Source organism: Numida meleagris, chromosome 17, assembly GCF_002078875.1.
Source record: "Numida meleagris isolate 19003 breed g44 Domestic line chromosome 17, NumMel1.0, whole genome shotgun sequence".
NCBI lineage: Eukaryota > Metazoa > Chordata > Aves > Galliformes > Numididae > Numida > Numida meleagris.
This window is the reverse complement of record NC_034425.1, coordinates 9,348,206-9,370,335: the sequence shown is the minus strand read 5'-3', so window position 1 is coordinate 9,370,335 and position 22,130 is coordinate 9,348,206. Positions and strand designations below refer to the sequence as shown.

Genomic DNA, 22,130 nt, shown 5'->3' with positions numbered 1-22,130 from the left:
GGAGCACAGCTGAAAGCAATTGACCTGTGTGACCAGAAGGTTCCACCCCTCCCTGAGCTTCATTGAAGGGTTGGCTGCCACCAGGGAAGGTGCTCTACTTGGAGTTCCCTCATTTTGGAGTATTCAGCGAGCCTGGAGACTGGTAAACTAATCTTCCTTTCTTTAAGCAGATTGTGACTATCGTCTTTTTTTTGGGTAATTTAGAACTGGCTGTCTGCTATTGCCTTTCCCTGCAAGCATGCTACTTGCTGGTGGACCTTGCCCCCAAATCCATGTGTTTTTGCCCCGTTTGAGGTGATTTTTTGAAAAAGAAATGAGAACTTGTCATGCAGCTGAGAACGTCACCCAGTGTTTCTGGATGTTTTGAAAGCTCGCTGCAACAGATAAAAAAAAAAAAAACAGCAAAGAGAACTTCTTACTTTCTGGTTTCCTGCCACTATCCTTCCCTTTTGCTAATCTGAATTAATTAAAAGATCAAAAGCAATATACTTTTTTGATATTGAGGATTCTTTGTCATCTCAATCCAAAAGAAAGGAACGCATATCTTTAAAATGATTCTGATAAGGGTCTCACCAGTTCCTTATTACAGATCTTGACAGTCAATTGTCACCTGGTGCCTATTTAATATAATTTCTTATGCCTTGTGGAGTAGTTGTGATTACACTATCAAATTAATAATATATATGTGTGAGTCAAGGCAGCTAGACTGCAAATTTTCAGGCTATGGTGCTTTCAGAGTGGATTGAGTTGGGAACTCATCTTTCTGCTAGGAAATAATAAGTATCTGCTTGCAAGAGACTTCTTCCACTGTGCTGAAATCTCCCAGGGCATTTGGTTGGAAAGAGTAAATCCTGAGAACATGCTGTTTCCTGTAGGAACTGGAACTCATTAGAAGTTGAACATTGAGGATGTACATCTACCAAAAAAAGTCATGTTCTCTGCTTCTTTGTGAGAACACTGTTTAGCTTTGTGTGCATGTGGACCATGAGACATGGTCTTGTTAAAATTTCCTATTTTTACTCGCTATTCATTTATATCAGTGCATGAACCATTCTGTTTTCTGTGAGAAATACAGTACTTACTTTTTTAATTGTAAATAACTATAAAGAAGGAAGAGGAAGCATCATTAGTATGTAGCATTGTTTTTGACTCTGTAGATTTGTTACGCTTTGTGATCAACATTTTCTTCCTGCATATCTATATGTAAGTGAAAACATCTCACTTCTCCAGTATTTTTTTTTTTTTTTTAGGCAAAATCACTTACTATGAGTATTTCAAAGGCAGGAATTAGTACACTTGTCTTAACATTAGATGTCATTCCCTGCTGCTTTTCACATGTTGCAAATGTCCATAAAGCACCAATTATGGGCCTGAGCTTGATCCCATTACAATGAATGGGAGCGCCAACCTCTGATTTTTACCACATTTCCTTTGAAATTAAGCTTCAATTCAGCCTTTTGCCAGCTGGATAACTTTCCACACAAAAGTAATTCAGCAAATGGAATTATTCATGTGCTTAAAACAGACCGTGTACTCAGTTTTTTTGTAGGAGGTATCCAAAGGCACAGTGTCTCCTACAGTACAACTACAGTCCATAGTCAACAGACCAGAGCAGCTGCAGTCCCAATGGTGCTTCCTCAGCTTCTGTGTGCACCAAAATTTTGCGTTCATTTGTAGCACTTCAGAAGAAATGAACCCTCTTGTAACTCCTTCCCTTAAATCTTCCCAGTTCTGGGAAGAATTACTTGTACTAATGCTTAGTTTTAATTTGGTTTTGTCTCTCTTAATTTTCCTTTGTAAAATGGGAATAATTCTCATGAGGATACAGGAAAAGTTAACAGTCAGTGCTTGCAGTAAACTCTGAAGAACTATGTAAGTCCTAAAAAAAGATGTTACTCAAAACACTTACATGCTGGCTGATCTGTGCTACCAGTAGATTACAGGCCTGCAAAACTTTTGCTTTCTATTTTTCTAGAAAGAGAATAGAGGAATTGGCACCTAACACAATTCAAAGGGTGAGAACAAGCCCTCAAAAAGAACATAATGCTCTTCTGACTTTTAGAAATCTTTATACACATCATTTAGTGTCATTTTCAAATACCTTGAAGGGATCATAAAACTTTGCTCATCTCTGATCATTGTAGCACTTAGAAGAGGAAAGGTATGAACAGCCATAACCCTGGCACATTTTTAACTACACTCAGGACCAAAGGGGATTATAAGATGGAAGCTTTGATAACAAAAACATAAAGATGTCATTGTCAACTATCTCAAAATATACATGCTTGTTGTAAATGTCACATAAGCCTACAGCTAAGGGATGGATCACAGTTTCCTGCATTTTCAAAGTATTTGTGTTGATGAATGCTTTAACTCCTTCATGACCAAGTTATTCTTTGTCCCACAACTTGCTTTCACATTGTGAAATTTCCGCTCTGCTCTGTACAGAGAAAAGCAAATGCTTAGGAAGCATTTAGGGGGTGAAAGGTGTGTAATGTCAGTGATCAACTTGCTAGCAATAGGATGAGATCTTTCCTCTGCGTTGAAACAATGGAAGTAGCAATATGTGTCAAACTAAACTGAGTACCAGAGAACTAAGGACTAACTTGTGCCCCAGTATGGGTCAGCAAAGTATTTACGCGTATGATTAAAACTAAATGATGGTGAACATCTTGTTTCAGCTTGGCACACGCTACAGCACTTTGCTGAATAAAAGGCACGTGGTACTGTTAAGAGCATCTACACAGGGCTGATTTTGATCTGTTAGGCCCTGACAGGGTGACCACTCGTGTTTGCCACCAGAGTGGGATTTGTTGCTGTCTTTGATAACAGGGGCAGGCCCTTTCGGTGAGCTGAAGGTCTCAGAGGTGTAAATGTGTGGGGATTGCCATCCCTGCTACATGCAGTCTCTCCCCATGTGACACTGAGGACATGCTGCTTTTTGTTCCACATGACTAGGTAAGCTAGATGCACATATCTTGGAAATGGAGATGAATTCATATATTGTTATATATATATAACATGCTGTTTCTGGACTTTGCTTCCAATTCTTCATCTCAACCACCTGTTCTATACTCATCCCTACCAAAAACAAGAGTCAACAACAATCCACTTCTCTTGTGTAGTTTGCTCAGATAAACTTGGATGGGTTTTTTTGTCAGAACTGTTGGATTTTTCTTTGGGTTTGGAGATGGTTCTACCATTTAACTGGCCTGCAACAGAGGAGGAGAATACTGAACTTCTCTCAGTAGAGCTACAGGTGCAGAATACAGGAACCACAAATAGCCAAAATTTATTAAGAGCATTAAGTTTTTGAAAAGAAACTTCATCACATTTTAGATCTGCAATCCCAGTAAATTAAAAGATAATTTGCAAATTACAGGCTGGTAGGTAGCATAACTCAATGGTTAAAAATCTGTTCTACAGATTGCAAGTCATTAATAATTAGTATTACAAAACCTATTACATCTTTGATTGGGGGGAAATGGACTGAGGCTAGTATTACATTATTCAATTAGATTAATTCCATTTGGTATGTGTTTTGCTTTATTTCAAGTGCAGTCTGTAAAAGGATTGTGGTAACAACCATCCAAAATGTCAATTAATTTGTGTATAGAGCAAATAGCACACATAATAATTTCATCATATAGTGCAGCTCTGTTGACTGACAGTGGAAGTGCTGCTGGGCTTAGTATGGTTAATTAGATTTCTTTATGCATTGCACAGCAGCATTACAGGCATAATTTATAAATGAGTTTATTAAAATTTCTATATTCATACACTGAGAGCACATTAAACCTTCTGGAATGTTTTTATTCTTACCTTTGCATACTTTACCTCACACTAGGAAAATGTGAATTGTCACTAGGAAAACGTAAGATGAAGTAACATCCTAAGATTACACAGTCCATGAGTAAGCAGATCAAGTCAGAAAGCTCGCACAGACCTCACGGGTCAGAGTGGCCTGCTAGCTAGTAAAGAGATCACTAAAATCCTTGTCTACTCGAGGATTTTATCTTCTGCTGGCAAGCTTGAATTTCGTGTAATCCCAATTTGTAAGTGTTAGTCATATCTATCTGAGCAGCTGAGAAGTTCATTATTTCCTGGGTTTTTTGTATGTACCACATTTCATTCAGCCTGGTATCATTGCAATAATTCTGTTACTGCATTTATTTCCCACCCTTTGTCATTTATTTCTTCTGTTTACTGCACTTTCATTAGGAATTCCTTGGCAGTATGATCTTGCCATTGTGTGGATGTCTTTCCCTCTTCCTGAGGCAGCGCTTGCCACCATCAAGGTGCTTGGTGATATGCAGGTACCAGCCTTGCTGAGGGTACTGCTTGAGTCCGTGTTTAATTTCAGGTGTGTGTACATGTTCCTTTAATTTCAGTGGAATTTGAGCACCTTCTTTATGTAGGACTGTGAGCAGGCAGGGCTAAATCAAATTGCTTCTTTTTTCTGCATTTTTTGACTGCTAAGTTTTTAATTCTTTACTCCAAACTTTGTTTTGTGTGCTGCTCCCACACTTGCTACAATCACCTTCTTCGAGGTGAATGCAGCCTCTTTTGTTCTGACACCGCATCTCTGTTAGTCTAAAGATTTAAGTGCCTCTCCGTCTTTCTTTTATCTCTTTTCAACTATGAAGTTTTGTTTACTCTCAAATATGCAAGTAACCAATCCTACTTGAATAAATCCAATTTATTCCAAAAAAAGAAGCTTAATGCACCATAAAACTAACAGGAATATTGTTCTCAAGGTGCTCAATAATCTGACATGGTGCACAGACTTTACATGGCAGTGTTGCTGTATACAGTACCACATATAACATTCTGTATTACTTGCATATTGTGCAGAAATATCCATTTTAGAACCTTGATCACTAGACAAGTCCTTTCATCAAAATAAATGTCTGTGCAAAGGAAAACATCAAGGTGAGGAGGGATATCCTTAAGATGTCTAGCAGAGAGTTCTCCTTGAAAATTCTGCTTGCAAACTGCTGCCTTGTCTGAGCTGAACAATTCAGACATACAGAACAAAAAGGAATTGACCAACACATTTAAGTTGCATCTATTTGTTTCAATCACTTTCCTGTGTGCAAAGTGTTGTTACGTAATCTTGCTGGTTAGTCTACCCCAGAGATCCAGGAGCAGGTGTAGCAGTTGGTAATTTACAGATGCAGTCAAGCATTACTTTGAAATCAATGTATTATGGGGAAAGGACTTTAACAACTGAATGGTGCTTTAGTGACAAAAGTTAATAAGGAAGAGGACAAGTGAAAGACCAAGGCAAGGAGGTAACTTGTTCTTATTCTAGCCACACCTGTTAGTAGTGCTCCAGTAAGTTAATTGTTTCTATATTTAGACTCTTTCTTTGAAAGAAGGCAGTCGAGAACTTAGTAACCATAACCAAAATGTTTTTTAGTAAGATTCATGCATCCAAATCCTTTGCATCTTATCCAGTTTCTCTTTTGTCCTGCTTGTTAAATGTTTCATGCATGGTTCAGCCAGCTGTTGAAATCATCCTTGCAGGTGGCCTTCTGTAAGAACTGGTGACATTTTTTGTTACTAAATTTGTTTTAAAGAGTTGAAACATGTAGTAAGTATCTTGAACTAAGTCTCGAATTCTGCTAACTGATAAATGTCTACAATAGCATAGCACAGAAGAGTGCCAGGGCCTTGACTCTGGAAAGTTGTTGTTCAAGATGGTAGATCTCTGAAGTGTACTAAGAAGCTCTAGAACTAACATGGTAATTCCTTACGAATTCCTATTAGCCTAAGAAGGAGTGACCCGGAGTTCACATTGCTATTGAAATGTCTACAATCAAGGCTGTTGTCATTGATGTTTCTGCACTGAGAAACAGTTTAAATGTGAGAACAGCGTTCATGACTCACCACAAACCAGATCCATATGGGCATTTAAGTGCTTAAATCCTACTGGGTGAGGGGACTGGCTTGCTGTGATTACCAGAGCTTGCACTCATTCTTCCCTTCACTTCAAAACCCAGATTTCCAGAAATACACATGAATCAAGTGCATCATCTTTGTCTCTGACTAGATGGTCTGATAACATTGCAGCAAAGTACAGAGACACTTTTTTCTTGCATATACAAATGCAGATGTGTGCACATTGGCATGGGAAATAGGATATTCTTGTTGTGCAAGACATGCTTGTAAAATATACATTACTATGTGTATGAGCTAAATTTACTTTCAGAGCTAAATTTGATTTTTTTTCAGATTTTATTACCAGTTCTTCACCATATCCCTTCATAGTTTGATTTCATAGATGGTTTCTTATTAAAAGAATAAGTAACAACTAGCAGCTGAAAAGGTGATTTCTTTAAAGTTCTGTGAGTCCAGATCTGATTGCTTCATCATAAAATGGAAAATGTATACGGATCACCAGAAATCTCCCTCTATAAAATTGTGCCTTCTTGCACATCTGCGGCTAGTGTGTGTGGTTCTCAGAATGTAGAAAGCAAACTTTGTAAAATGGAACCTGTAATTAAGTGGGAGAAATGAGAAAAATATCTTCTTGCAGAATGAGCTTAGACATACTAGTAGATTTTGCCCTGAAATCTCTCCTAAACAGTGGCTTTTGAATAACGCTCAGGCTTTTATTTTAAACTGAAATATTATTGTTATTTTGGCAGCCACTTTGAGAGAGACAAATATTGCAGCAGGAGAACTGGAACAAGTGGTGTGGAACTGCTCAGGTGCAGGAACTACAGATGAGGAGCATGACTGCAGTATTTTCTGACATAAAAATTAATTACCTAGTTCTTTAGTAGAATTGTCAGAATGAGATCTTAGATCCTGCAAGGAGCAAAGTTTTCATATGCGGTATATTTGCATCACAAAAATATGTTTCTATGAATATGCCTTGTAAAACTCATACCCATCATTCTTGAATCTGAATCCTGTTGCCTACAGATATTTAAATCACTGTTTCTACTAATAGGCTTCTAGCACAGGGTGTTATTCTTTTTTTAGAAAGCAATAGCAAATAGGAAGGAAGAACTCTCAATTTCAACCCGACTTCTGCTTCTGTGGCATTTCTTGCTCTGCCTTTAATCCACTGTAGTAAGTTTCTTTTTTTTCTAAGATCTGTGCTGATGGGAAAGTCTCTTTCCTGCCACAGCATTACCAAGACTGTTAGAATATTTCATAAATCATGAAGTTAAGTAGTTACACAGGATTTACGCTGTCAAGAATTAGGCATGACACAGACATGATATAAATGAAAGACTTGACAGGGCACTTCCAAGCCTCCTACATACTCTGTCAGATTTAGGAGCACGTCTCTTCACAGTGGGCTTCCAAAAAAGAGACCAGAGAGCAGTGCCAGTAGACAGAGCAGCACAGAAAAGATGATTCTGTGGTGAGGAAATAAGGATCCTAGAAAGGCATCATAAAAATGAGTGCAACCGGTGGGGTTCTCTTATGATAGTGAAGAAGACTAATTAGGTGACTGCTATCATTTCTTCATTTACCTTTCTTTCCTCTCTTATGCCAAGTTTCTCATTGCTCCATGACTTCTCCTTTTGCCTTAATGATGCATAACACAAGTATTACTTTGTGTGGTGCCCCAGAAGATATAGAAAATGTTAATTCACTGTTGCTTTCCTTGAATTAGCCACTGTTTATTTGAAATTCCTTAATGTAAAACCTTTCCGGGAATGCTTCACACTTTGCAGGAATTTCCCAGCCCAGAGCTTCCTAAGAATTCCTAGCTGTAAGTCTATTCTTGCATTTCACTGATAGAGGATCTTTGTGGGGAGCCTTGAAGAGCTTTCTGGATATTTCCCAATGGTTTTCCAAGAACTGCTGGATCGAGTATCCTGTACTGTTTACCAAGAACCACTGCTATGATATTTAAAACCCCAGGAAGACTCTAGAACTTTCTTGATCCTTGGTATTTAGATTCCTTGGTATGATTACCTATAACCTGTCCCACGTCACCTATGTTTATCTCACCTCCTAAAAATGGAATATGATGTAATGACTGGTTTTTGAAAAAAAAAGTCCCATAAAGTACAAGGATGAGTCTTTTACTGGTTTAAGGGAGACATTATTAAAAGAGAGAAATGGGCTTTTTTCTTTAGTTGACAAGTTACTAAAACAAAGGAGAGCAAAAGCAGAGAATACAGCCAGAAAGGAGAATCAAAACAGTTCAAAACTATGAGTTGTCACAGGAGTTGAGTTAATAACTTCTCCACTCACCATACAGTGAGTGTGGAGTTGCTGTTGATAAATCAACTACTGAGAACAGGTCTGTAGTCAGAGCAGAACCACAAACACATCTGAAAGGATGAAAACAGCAGAAGTTCAAAACACATAGGCCTTCATTCCCTTGTCACTTGGTATGTGACTTGAATTTAGCTCTTACTCTTCACCCCTAATGTTCTCATATTTTATTGAAGAGGCAATGCTCCACAAAGACTGAGTGTAGTATCAAGCAATAGAAATAACACACAAAAGCACAGGAGAGGACTGAGATATATAGACAGAATTGAAGATAAAACACAGCCATGCTGAAGTCACTGTATTAAAAAAATAAGTGGGCCTGATTTTCTTCTGCATCAGAGCTTACTTATGCCACTTTGTTAGAATAATGGGGCCATGAAATGTACATAACTGTAATTACTCCTCCAAAAGTCCCTTAAGTTGACAGACTGGTATAAATGGAACATTGTATAAGTGAGAATTGAGTTCAGTGGGGAGTAGATTACATGTTCCTCTGAATTCCAAATATATTCTAAAATTTTAAGTAGAAAAATGGTAGGGATATCTCCCTCTATACAAGAATCTGTGTTTGTGTCGACGTTGTGTTTATAGGAGAATTTCACTGGGCTTCACTGTGCAACTTGGCTTATCATACAGGTATGCTCTCCTATGCTAAGGCAGCAAAAAGCTTTGCAAAAACATGCTATTAGCATCTTAGAGCAACTTTGTTCAGCTGTGACTGCAAAAAAAAAAAAGACTGTTAGATATTACATGAGAGGAATGCCTCAAGTCTCTGGAGAAAACTGAACAAAAAAAAAAGGGGAAGCAGTCCTAAAAGTGTTAACCCTTCTTTTCTTGCAAAGGCTCTTTGGCTACCATTCCAGCTGATTCATCTGACCGTCCTACTGAGACCAAAGAGTGCCTTAATGGGGAGATCTCCCTTTCTACCATTCCTTTCGAGGCTGAAAAATGAGCCATCAGTGGCAGCACTTTTTAGGATATCAGAAGTATCAAATAGTGTGTAGAGTATTCTCTAATTACATAATAAATAGATAACCAGCCTATGAAGATGCTTTTGAAATCATAAGATTTATCTAGGGGTAGGGTGAGGTCAGAGGAGCTGTGGATGTAATATAAGTTTCCAACAAGGAAATTGGAAAGCAGGTAAGAGAAACTGCCTTTCAGGATTCTGTTTTATTATTTCCTTTTCTTCACCAAAATTCATATCAGGATGAGACCTACATAGCAGACTTACGAGATTGTTTAAGTGCTACAGTGTAATATGTGCTGCTCTGCTCAGGTGACTTGTACCTACTATGTCTGCATAAGTTAATGAAATCTAATCCTGCACTCTGGATAAAACCCTTTAAGTAGTGACCAGCTGCTCCTGTTGGAATCCCAGCACTGCTCTATCTTCTCTCCGTTCCCATCTGTCAGTCAACAAGGTTTTTAGGGAAAGTTCTCCACTTATCAGGTTGGCTTCTGCAGCCTTGCATCTTTGGAATTGCTTTGAATAAAAAACTGTAAACCAGAAAAGGAAGAAGCATTTCTGGGACCTGATTTTCAATGTGTTTTGTGTTGTTTTGTTATTGGAGCAGTCCCATCTGATTATGTATGATAAATTTCAACAGAATTATACCAATTGTATGCAGTATTGTTGAGAAACATTTCCTGGCTAGCTGAGCTCTTCCAGTCTTACTGTCTTCTCTGTCTAAATACAAGAACGTCTGTCCTAGAGTTCTTAACCGTAAATGTCACGAGGTAAATTATCACGATAAAGTACATCCGAGCATCTAGGAGATCACCAGACTCCTGGCCAAATGAGAACTTACACGAGAAGGGTTAACCAGCTCTGATTAGTGCTTACAGAGTTGTAGCTGATGAACTGACTGCTGAGCCAAGGAGCATGCACCAAACTGGTGGCTCTGCAAAGCTCTTAGTCCTGATCTGAAGTTCTGTGCTGAACTGGGGCCTCAGGCTAAACAAGTTTTAAATGGGAACATAACCTTGGCTGTTATGTATGATCTGGTATGTTATATAGAGAAGCTTCTGTCATATTTTATTCAGAAAATCTGGTGAAATTGGTCAAGAGGAATAAACCTGCCATCGCTGACAGGTCTAGAGGATAATCCCTGATTAGCAATGTCCTCCAAGGCATATCTTTTGGTATTAGCCTAATTGAAAAAAGGAGGTTTTGTGCTGCAGAAGTGAAATTGAATAATATCCTGGAAAGAGGTCTGAAATTTGTGAAGTCCAGTTCTGTAGTCGTCCTGTCTATTTAGAAATATATTATGCAGTTGTGTTGTCTTGAAAGGCAGTGCTCATCTGCAAAACAGAGATGGGAGGAACAAGAATGGGTACTTGAGAGTACTTCAGTGAGAAGAAAAAAAGTGATAAGGAAAATCCAGCCACTGCTTTTCTTTCTGCTGGAGAAACAGTGATGCTATGATCTCTGACCTTTTATTAACAAACCAGTTGCTTCCAGAGGACAGTGATTCATTGCAGGCCACCTTATCTGCATTTGAACACGCTCACCCGCAAGGCATCCCTTTGTCATGTGCTGTAACCACAGATGGCAATAGATTCCCTGTGCTAACGGAAATAGATTTATAAAGTGTAAAGTGCTACTTTATCCTATCTGGAATATGAAAGAACCTTTAATAAGATTTAGAAAATTATGGATAAAACCTAGTTTAACATTTGTAATAAAACATACGTCGACAACTCCAGCTAATGTGTATTGTTGTAATGTAAGCCTGTAGAGAATAAAGGGTGTCCTATTTGAATTATAAGTTGATAAAAGGAATGTGATACTGTATTTGAAGGTGGTCCGAAGGCTGAAATTTTCTGTGGGAGTAAGAAAGAATAAAATATCTTTCTTGCTCTTCCCAATTGTATTTTTGCAAATCAAATAGTTTAAAATCAAACATTGGACTGTCAATGATAGGTATGAAAGTGTTCTTTATACAGAGTAGGTAAAAGGTTCCACTCTGGTTACCCTTTCAGACAAAGTCTGGTGTGCTCTTACTAACTGTGATTCTCAGAAATAGCCATTAATACTTCACATTTGGATGAAACACCATTTGTTTTTAAAAACAGAAACAAAATAAGTGATTGTGTCTGTGTGGTTACAGTTGGAAGGGGGACTTTTAATCTTCCCCGCTTTATCTCTGTACCAAAAAATGCTTTCATTCCATTTGCACCTCACACTGGTTGTCAGGGTAACATGGACAGCACAGGTGACAAGAAATGTGACTGAAAGAGCATAAGGAATCCATATATTTTTTCTTACTGCTGTTAGAAGGATATTGATTAAAACTGGTGGTCACGGTAGCTTTGTGAGGCATATTGTTGTTAGTCTGTAGCCCTCTTCTTTATCAAATATGTATCTATTACTATAGGTTTAGTTAACTTGTTTTCTAGCTCTTCTACTAGTGGTAGAACTAGTACCCACTACTAGTGGGTTTGGTTCTGGTAATTACTGGTTCTCTCTGGTTTGGACACATTCAGGTGACAAGCAATGGAGGAACTGAATGACAGTGATCACAGAACAAGTGATCATACTGACAAGATAGCTCAGGAAGCCATTTTTTCTTTTTCTTTTGTTGTGGATTGTCCTCATGTTTCCAGGAAATATTCACAAGAATGAAACCTTCAAATCTGCCATTTCCTCATGGTTCCCAGAGACCCCTCACTGCCCTTTAGCCATTGAGACTCCTTTCTTAAATGGGATATTGTAAGATAGGAAGGAAGATAGGATAGAAAATTAATGCAGTCCAGAATTCTTATTTTTTTGAAGGATTACTGGGTGGTGTGAATTAGATCATATTTTATCACTTCTCCTTAGTTCTGCATCTCACCTGAGAGGAGCAGGGCATAGAAAGAGAGGTCTTCTCTTCACAGTGATATCAAAAACACTCCCAAAGTGTGTGTTAGTGCTTACAGGGCTCTATGAATTAGGAGGAGCAGCATTACTTCTGCAGTGTTTTTTAAAGTTTATGGATGGGTGTATTGCAAAGGAGACCTGATTTCATTCTCTGCTTTGGTACAGCCTTGCTGTGTGACCTTGGGCAAGCCACTTAACACCTGTGTTTCCCTATTCCCTGCTGTGTAAAATATTGCTGATGCTTATCTAGATTAAAAAAGAGCAGTGAGGCGATGTTCATTAATTATTGTTGGAGAGTGTTCTGAGATCCAATCCAGTAGAAGCATAGGATACAATACTTTGCCCTTCTAGAATACATTCATTTGAGGAGGGTAAAGCATTATATCTTCTACTTTATGTGAAAAGAAAGAACATTAAAACACTGCTTGGAAACTTTATTTTAATTTGCCTCAGATTTGTTTTGTTTTTGTTGGATTTTTCACTGTACTAAGGATTAACTCATCAGTTTCTATAAAACACAGACACATGGAGGCAGGCACCCACTGCAGTTTGTAGAAATAGTCTGGGAATCTGCTCCCAGTGGAGTCAGGCACTTATGTGCTTGGGTGTCTCCCTCAGTCCCAAGGGAGTGCCCATGTACATCCCTGGATGTCTACTTTTCTCTGGCAGGCCAAGCTGTAAATTTACCATTTCCGATGCTTAATGATACAGAACAAATTTAGGAAAAAAAGTTGCAAAGCTATTATGCAATAAAGCTGTCCCTATCATATTTGACTTTTGAAATATTCTATAATATGAAGTTTTGGGGTGACTCATTAAAATGTGGCCTTATTTCATTTCTGAATTGCACTGCTCTTAAAGGAGCACCCTATTGGGTTCCTCAGGTGCAGATTCTTTAAGCACTCTGAAAACGGAGCAGGTTGGGGTGTTTCTATAGAAGATGTAGAAACTGTAGAAGCTATTCCAAGTATGAATCAGAATAGCCCAATTCCTATATTTCCAGAGAAATACCTTCAGAAGAATGCGTGCTAATATGTTCTCTATGACTTAGGTATGCATCCCCTTTGGATGCGCTAGAAGGATACTCGAATTCATCTGGCATCTTCAACTTCTAAGACAGTAGTTTATCAATTACTTTTGTGTTTAGAAAAGAGAGCACATCAGCTGCACCGAATTCTGTTTCTTTTTTTTTTTTTTTTTGCAGGTGCCTGCTCTGATGTTACATTCTGGTAGCCAATGAGTTTGCATTTTTTCCCTTCTGCCAACATGTTTGTATTTTTCCTTTGTAAAATGTGCCGATTGTTATCACCACCAAGTAGATGCTTTTTTTCCTGGTTGCTGCTCTGAGCAAGAACTGTCATGGCTGGATAATAGCTTACTTTGTTTGAAAAAGTTGGCTGAAAATTTGAACAAAATGGAAAAATCAGTAATTCTCCCAGTAATGAGAGAAATGTGTATCTAGGATAGTTTATGTAGATATACCTACTGAATCTTATGACCAAATATTAGGTAAATGCCTTCTCTTCTTATCTGGAGGTATAGCTCAGATAGCCTGGAAGTGGACCTAAAGAACAGAGTTTAGCTTTCCTTACTGGTCCTCAGCTCACCCAAACTGGTATTGCCACTTCTTTTAGAGTACCTGAATGCTGATACTAAAAGGGACTTTTTTTTTTCTCAAAGTAGTAGTCAGTAAGAGTGGTATGACATGTATATTTTTTTTTCCCAAGCCCTTCTCTTTGTGACTGTTTTTCAATTCTAAGAGTACAAATTGTAAGGACGTCTGTGCAAAGTGAAGGTGCCTTCCTTTTCTTCTTCTTTCCTGTTCTCTTTTCCTTTTAGAAATCTATTGCAGACTGCTACCTCTAAATCATGCTTAGAGGCTTCTGATCTCTGCAATATACACTACAGTGGCTTGTGCCGCTACTCCCTATTGTAATACAGCAAGTCATTTAACACATGATGTCCCTTCAGTGAGCTGCTGGAAGGTCTTCTTTAGCTTACGGTGTTTGGGAACTTGAGGTCTTGACTCCAAATGCAGAGGTGATTCTACGATGTAGAAAGCAATTACCAGCCTGGGAACCTGTCCAGAGCAGTGAGGTTACCAGCACTCCTCCTTTCACTGGTATCCTGGTGATATTAATAACCAAAAACTCGCCATTAATATTTTCTGTGAGACATGCATTCTAATGGGCAGTCATGGTCACATATTTTTCTGTTTTCATTTGAACGTGTATGACTACACTGAACATCAGGCTGAATATGTTGAACAGTGAACGTGCAAACAAACATACAGATTGCTTGCCTTGGTAGAACTGTAGCAGGTGAATCACAGGTGCTGTAGTGTATAACCTGCACCGCTATTGTAATGGCTATCTGCACTATCTTTTGAATAGAGGTGACAATATTTATATAACAAATACCAGTGTTGCTGTACTATATTTAATACTTTGATCCCTTATAAGTTATGCTGTGAAGAATAACTCAAGTGGAATTTAGATCGTTGATTGCTTATAAAAGATCTGAGATGAAGTGTCTGAAGTTTGAGGCTGTCTGGGGCTCCTAGAATACCTTGTGAATGCAGGACCTTGAAACTGAATGCAAGCTCATTAAAGAGCACTGCTAATGAAATAATAGGGTTGCTATTCTGTTCTACAGAATTGTTCCAGACTGATTCTGTTCTACTGTCCTGGTGTTTACTGTGATTAAATGACTTATGGCCAATTAGTTCTTAAGTCTGTGTGCCATCCTGCTATAAACCATTTCCTTGTTTGTGTACTGAGGTGGTTTTCAGCTCTATTGCACTCAGCAATAGCCAAAAGAGGTGCCTCTCAGTTTTCTGCTCATGGCGAGCACTGTGCCTTCAGCTTCATAGCTGGTGCTTGGAGCTCGCAGTTTGGGGATCTAACATGAAGTGCAGTGGGAAATGTGGCTGTGTGTGGGGGATTGGCAGCTGCTGATAAGTGGAACCTGAAGCATTTACCTGGGAAGGTTTAGAAAATTTGTTCTAGCAGTGGTATTTTGGTTCTTTCTAATTTGTCACTCAAATGTTAATGCCTTACAATAAATGCTTGAAAAACACCTCTAAGTCTGTACCTAGGATTGTGGCCTTTCTATGTGGACAGTCCCTGCCTCTTCTACTGGAGCATTTTCAGTTCGGGTTTCCCAAGGTGTGCTGACAGCACAGGGGTTCCTGGTGGATGTGGAAAGCTGAGGCAGGAGGGAAAAAAAAAAAAAAAAAAAGGTAGTGAAAACTTCCATCTTCTGCCTTCCTCAGCAAGTAGCTGGGAATGAATTCTGTCTTCTGGCTTTGTTATAAAGGTTCTCGTGTTCATTTTGCATCAACTGTGAATGAAAGTGAAATGGAGAGGTTAAGCATTTAATCAGCCACAGCTGTCAGGAGAGGTTAGATCACGTTCTGCTGTCCTATGTGCTGCCTCTGACAATGTCATAGCCATGGGTTTTACTCATGCATTTGATGCTGTTCAGACGAATACATGTAACCATCCAAAAAAGCTAAGAACAATTAAAACAAATTCATGGGAATGGATGTTTGAGTTGAGATGATGTAGAAGAACAGCACGGGCTCTCCGCTGTTCACAGCTACTCTTCCAGTGCTGTCCCTGCAGTAAGCTAGACTACAGGGTTCTGTGTGGAGTATTAAATGCATATCTTACCCTAATTTCAGACTGGAAAATATCCAGTCACTCTTGTAATCTATTTACATTTCATGTACCTGACTTGTTATGCCCGTATGTCTTGCAGGGCAGACTTAATGCATGCATAGCAGTCATAAAGTAAGCAGGGAGGTCTCATGCCTGGTTACATTGCCTGTGACATGTACAGACCCAGCATCTCAATCCCACTGACAATAGTGAAGAACTACTGGTGAAGGAAGGGGAACTATTGATTAAAACATGTACCCCAGGAGTTGTGTGCTTTGGGTTTGGGCTTGGTCTCTCCCTGAGACAGGAAAGCAGGAGAAAGCTTGGTGGGCCAGAAGTGGAAATGATGGTATGAATAACAAAGAAAAGGCAGCCTGCTGCTGTAGGCAGTCATGCATTTTTCTTCACAACCTGCTCTGAAAAAATAGCCCTTACCCTATGGCTGCTTAGCAGATGGTGAATGTTACCAGCCCTCTGCCTGGAGCTCTTGGCACAGGGGTTGCTCTGTCTGGCTGGTTAGGGCCTGTTCTCCTAGCAGTCACTGGTGTGTGCTGGTGATAAAGCTCTTTGTAAGCAAACAAAAAGTGCGTTACGCTTTGGTTCACAGGATATTAAATCTCATGTGGGCTCAAAGAAACAATTTGCTGTGTGGCACAGGATGACCTGGCCAACTGTAGCTAGTGACCTTTATCCCAACAAAAAGCCTTTTTGCAAACATCTGCCCAAAATGAGGAGGATATCTTGAAAACACATGTTGAATACTTATGTCTTTGGAGCTGTAATGCATCTTGACTAAATGAGAATAGATTCTGTGAACTTCTGGGGACATTTCATTACCATATTACAGGTTATAGTAGACAGTGGTTGTTGTTTTAATGGTGATCACTCTGGGTTCTCCTTCCCAGTTAGGAGAGTGGATGCACCACATCTTTGAACGCTAGTGCTGTCCTCAAGGCCGTACCTGGTTACTTACTAAAGGTTACAAGTAGGCAAACGTTCAGGAATATTTGGGTTCCTGGGGACAAGGAAAAGGCTTGAAAGGTATGTGAAGAACCAACACTGGACCCAAAGCTCATTGAAGTCGATGGGGATTTTCTACTTAGGCTTTGATAGACGCTAGTTCTGTCACCTACTGATTTGAAAATGCATCCATTATTATTGCCCCCCATCTAAGTGTATATCTCTCTAAAGATACTGGTCTATGCCTGTGTGCTTCTAGAATAAAGGCTAATTGCCTGGCATAGGAAGCTTAGGATTCTACATACTCACTACGTTATCTAAGGAAAAGTAGACTATCTATCTGACTTAAGAAAAAGATGCAAAACTTCATAATATTTTGTCAAAACTCTCTAAGTGATTTTAAACATCCAACAGTTACTTCCATACAAGTACAAATTAATGAGTTTGTTAACCTGAAGATCTGGATTAATTAAATTATCCAAGCGTGCGTGCAGGGGGTTTAATATTTTATAGTTTTTTAGGTGTTCAAGAAACGTTTAGATATAGCGTTGGGAGACATAGTTTAGTGGGGTTGTTGGTGGTAGGTGGATGGTTGGACTAGGTGATCTTGTAGGTCTTTTCCAACCTAGCTAATTCTGTGATTCTGTGATAGTTTGTGAATCTATAGTTACCTGTGAACTATGCTAGGTGAAATGGATCCTGGCTCTAAGTTCCTTCCCCCAGCTGTTCATCCCTACCCTCCATAGGGGCTGTGTGGGCTGAGGAGCAGGGCCTTGGAGCAAAGGGGTGGCTATGGCAGCTGCTGCTCAGCTGTTGTGAGTGGCACTGATGGCTGACTGTGGTATCCTTCCCTTTGGATCACTCCATTACAAAATAATTACAGAATGGGTAATCTAATTCCCATCCTGTACACTTTTTTCTAAGTCATCGCTGCAAACATAGTAGGATGCATTTGGAATGCTTCATGGACTTTTTGTTTCGTGAGCCTTTTTCCTTAGGCTTGTTTTCCTTCTTAAGAAAGATGAATTGTTGAATACATTTACATTCTGTTGTGCTTGAAATTATGTATTCAGTATTTTGTCTACACACAACTAGATACTCATTGGGCGCAGATTCTCATTTTTAATAAGAAAGTGGCAAGATTCCAAGCAATTGTTTTCTGCTTTTCTGTTTTTTTTAAGTGTCATTCTCCTCAAGGAATTACAAACTGAGATGAGGCAGATTGAGGGCAGGCATGTGGTAACAAACAACTTGTGAATAATTTCATTTCAGATGCTCAGTGATGACTTTGAAAACTTTTCAGGAAAAGCATAAACTTTTCAGGTAAAACAAAAACAAACCACACATCAGAGCAACAAATCCCTGTGTGTGCATGCTCATCTTGTTTCTTTCCTCGTTAGTGTGTGACAAAAAATATCTGAAGTTCTGATATTCTGTTCATGCATAAAACTTTGACAGAGTTCAGTAAAATTCTGTTCTTAAATCACACCTTATTTTCTTAATTAAATCTCAGATCTTGGGCAGTGTTTTCTTTCGGTTTTGTGGGAGGAGAGTAGAATTTGGATATTTGGAAATAAGACTTAAGATCATGAGGTGAATAACAAATCTCTTTTTGTTATCCCACCCAGTTTTGAAACAAATTTTACTGAAGTTCTTTACATATCTAAAACTTTCTAAAGGCATTCCAGTGCTTAACTAAAAGTTCTACTATGATGCTGATTGGCTTACGAATAAAAAATGTCTTTTTTCAAGTCTACTCATGTAAGAAAAGAATTCTCCAATTCTCTTACCTCATCCTAGAAGTAGCCTTAATTATTTGCTTTTCCCCTCATTCATCACAGGGCCTCTTGCTTTGGTGTGATAGGTGAAGGTGATATTGCCAATTGCATCTGGCTCATCTGCCCTAGTCTTCTTAGACTGCAACACTACACATCTTCTGTGGAAGAGCTGGATAAATAAACTTTTTCCTGCAGTGCTTGTCCAGAGATGGTCAGCCGGCTTCTGATGCTGTTACAGGAACAAGTGTACAACTCCTTGATAGCTCTGTCCATTAGATCCCAATGTTTTAGCTGTGCAGACATAATAGATGTTCTGACCTCTCTTTCCTAAAGATAATTCAGTTGTCAGGAACTCATTTTCCACTGCAGGCTTCAGTAGACTGTAAACTGTCAGTAAACTGGCTAATCCTTGGCCAAAGTCATCTTGCAAACCCATGCAGAACTTTTAGGGGTTTCTACTAGCCCCAGCTGTCTCCACCATATCCCACCTTTCTGTCCCTCTTGGCCAGTGTCAGTTGGTAAAACATTTTGTTTGCTAGTGTTGACTTCCCAGTCCTAGAGTAGATATCTAGAGATATTTTCCTTTCAGCACATTGTGCTCACCTCCTGGATGCTGTAGTGGAGTTACAGCAGCATTCATAACTCACCTCTCATTGCTTCAAAGAAGCAGATATAATCATAGCAGAATCAAAAAATGAATGGTAAAACAGAGGCAAAAGGGTGAAATATATTACACTGATGACATTATGGCAACATAATGAAGAAACTGAAAGGCTCAAAATGTGATCTTATATTTTCCTTAAGTTTAGTAAACCCATTCTTTTGAGCTTTATGGATATGACGAACATCAATAAGATTGATTAAAAACGGCTGTAGAATGTTCAAATTATACCCTGTTGCTTGCAGCTTCAGTATTATTCATGCGTACAATGGGCCATTATCTATACACTGTTCTTTACAGGGAAAATAATAAATTAATTGCTTTCCTCTGTCTGTTTTTACCTTGCCTAAAGCTTGTCAACAACTTGTTTTTAAAGATTGCTGCAATTACCATTTGCATGGTAAGATCGGCTTCTTCAGCTGGGCAGAAACTTTGCCATAAGCCTTGTTTCTTCTGAACAAGTGGCTCTGCTTGCTTACAGCACCCAGCCTGCTGCTGTTTGCTAGGAGCCACAGGAGGGTGAGCACAGCAAGTGCCATTGTGCTCTGGGAGCAGACCTCTTGCAAGTGGCAGGGGCATGGGAAGGGCAGCTGAGCTGTTCTAGCTGCAGCCAGTAGAAGCCTTGCTGTTACAACAGAAACCAAATCAAAAGCTATGACTGCCGTGGGTTGTGCTGCACTTCTTTTGTGCTTTGGAGGAAGCGTGATTGTTTAAGCCTTAAACCTCGTACTCTCTAATTTATGGGCTGCAAAGAGCTTGCACAGAGAACGATTTCCCCTTGACTCCATACCAGAAAAGTAAAATCTAGTTCACTTCAAACACACCTCTTCACCCAAAAGAATAACGAGAAGGACTGGAGATGGCATAAGGTTGGCATGTAGAGAAGTGAAGCTGAAGAGGAATGGTCAGGCTGTACATTTGTCTATTCAACTTAGTAAGAGAGTTGTGTCATGTGAACATTCTACTCCCAGAAGTACAACTGTAAGGGGCTTAAAAAAAGGAATTTAATCTTTCCACACTTTCTCTGTGGAGCTGAAAATGTTTGGGAAATTAAATTGTTTGCCTTTGCTTTGTGTGCCTGCTGCTACACCTGGATGTTGTCACTCCCATTTTTTTTACACTGTATAATTTACTGCATTAGCAGCTTTCCAGGAGCTCACCTGCCTGCAAACATGTACCTTTGGAATGAAAAGATGTTAGGGATCTGCTGGGTGAGAAGGATCACTTTGATTCATATAACACGTACACTTTCTTTAATTACTTGTTCTGAATTGTGACTGGGAAGATATGAAGAATCCCTCTCCTCTGAGAGGAAGGAATACTTGGGCAATTGAAGATCAGTAGGGAAGCCAGCCAAGATGTAGCTCTGAAACATGCTACTCTGAGTCTCTGAATAGTATAGACAGCATGTAAACTAAAAAAAAAAAAAAAAAAAAGACCCTGTTCTGACTGTTCAGGTGTTCCCTTGCTATTTTTCACCCTGTAGCACCTGTTTCACTTGGCCTTTTCTGTTTTTCCATTCCTTTATGTGATCTTTAATAACTCCTCCCTGCACCTAAGAGCTGATGCTTGTTGGAGTCAATTTGTGTAATGTATTTTTTCTCTTTGCAAAACAGAAGGTCTTCAGGGCAGGAATACTTCACTAGCCTGGGTGCCTAGTGTGATGGATTCTGTTTGTGACTGGCCCTTCAAATGTGACTCTAATAGACTTAACAATATTATTTGACTTGAAAAATCAATAGGCAAACTAACTCTTATTGCTCTGAAAACTCAGACATTAATTTCAAGAGTTGCTGTTTTAAAAGGAGTTCCTCTGCCTTCAATTATGGAAAAGCACCTTTCGAAAATATCAGTTTGAGAAGTGGGCACTGTTTTTCCTTTCCTTCTCTATTAGAAATAGAAGTACTCCCCTAGCAAGTATATACTCTGAGAAACTTTGTGTTTCAGTTAATGGATTCACAAGAATTATACACAGAAGCAGCTCTGGAAACTGCCATTTCACTCTTACTCACTTTCACGTTCTCCTGGTGCTTTATGGGAAAGAGTGCCGAAAATTGCCAGAGAAATAAAACTTTTAGAAGGAGGCATAAAGAAATGAGATTTCTCCTTGGTCTGAGAACGCGCAGCTCTGTGAATGGATCTACATCTAGAAAGCTAGAAAGCCAGAGAGATGCAAGGCAGACCAATGTATTTATTGAAGGTGGGCAGGATAAGAAATGTCTCACATGTATATAGAAATTTCCTGTGCGTTAGGTTCCTTGAATAATCCCGGAGAAGTAGTAGTGCTGAGACACAGTACAGCAGCAGCTTCTGCCCCAGGCTAAGGAAGGAGAGGGAAAGAAACACGGGACGCAGAACAGTTTATGCAAAACCTGAAAACCAACCCAAAATAACCTGGCAGATTCACAGTGAACACGCTGGGCGAAGGCAAACCTGAGCCACGTGAATTGCATTTCATCCTGATACGATGAGATACTCGGCAGCATTGCAGCCCTCTCCCGCAGGCTGCAGGTGCTCTTCCCAGCAGGGCTGCTAACATCGTGTCACACTGAGGAACTCCAGGGCAGCACCGTGCAGGGGCCCTGGAAGGCTTGAGATAGGAACCAGGAGTTGCTGGTAATGTGTCTGATGTTGATACATGTTGAAATGGTATCACTTGTTTGTTTGTTTGTTATCATATTTATGTTAAAAAGGAGAAATTGAGCCCTTTGCTATTAAAATCTTGCATGTATTTTTCATGCAGATGAAGACTTGATTTCAGTGCTTGTTTTCCAAGCTCTGAGTATTTTTTGGTCTGTTTCTGTGTAACTGTGCATCTTGTTCTACATTATTTTTTCCTTACTGAAAATCTTGCTGAAAACAATTCAATTATTCATTTCAACAGACTGCAAACTAAGAAGCAAAGAAAGGAAAACTTCCATGAAGTAGTATACTGTACTTCTTAAAATTAAAGGTAC

At 39.2% G+C, this 22,130-nt stretch overlaps 1 long non-coding RNA gene across 2 annotated transcripts; it reads left to right on the top strand.

Annotated features, from left to right (window-relative positions):
* On the top strand, nt 75-15,146 carry LOC110407384. 2 transcript variants are annotated; one of them, XR_002443874.1, is made up of 4 exons: nt 75-142; nt 2,833-2,958; nt 4,222-4,363; nt 13,317-15,146. It is a non-coding gene; the product is annotated as an uncharacterized LOC110407384 (long non-coding RNA). The 2 variants fall into 2 exon arrangements; XR_002443875.1 differs by lacking the exon at nt 13,317-15,146 and adding an exon at nt 6,654-6,991.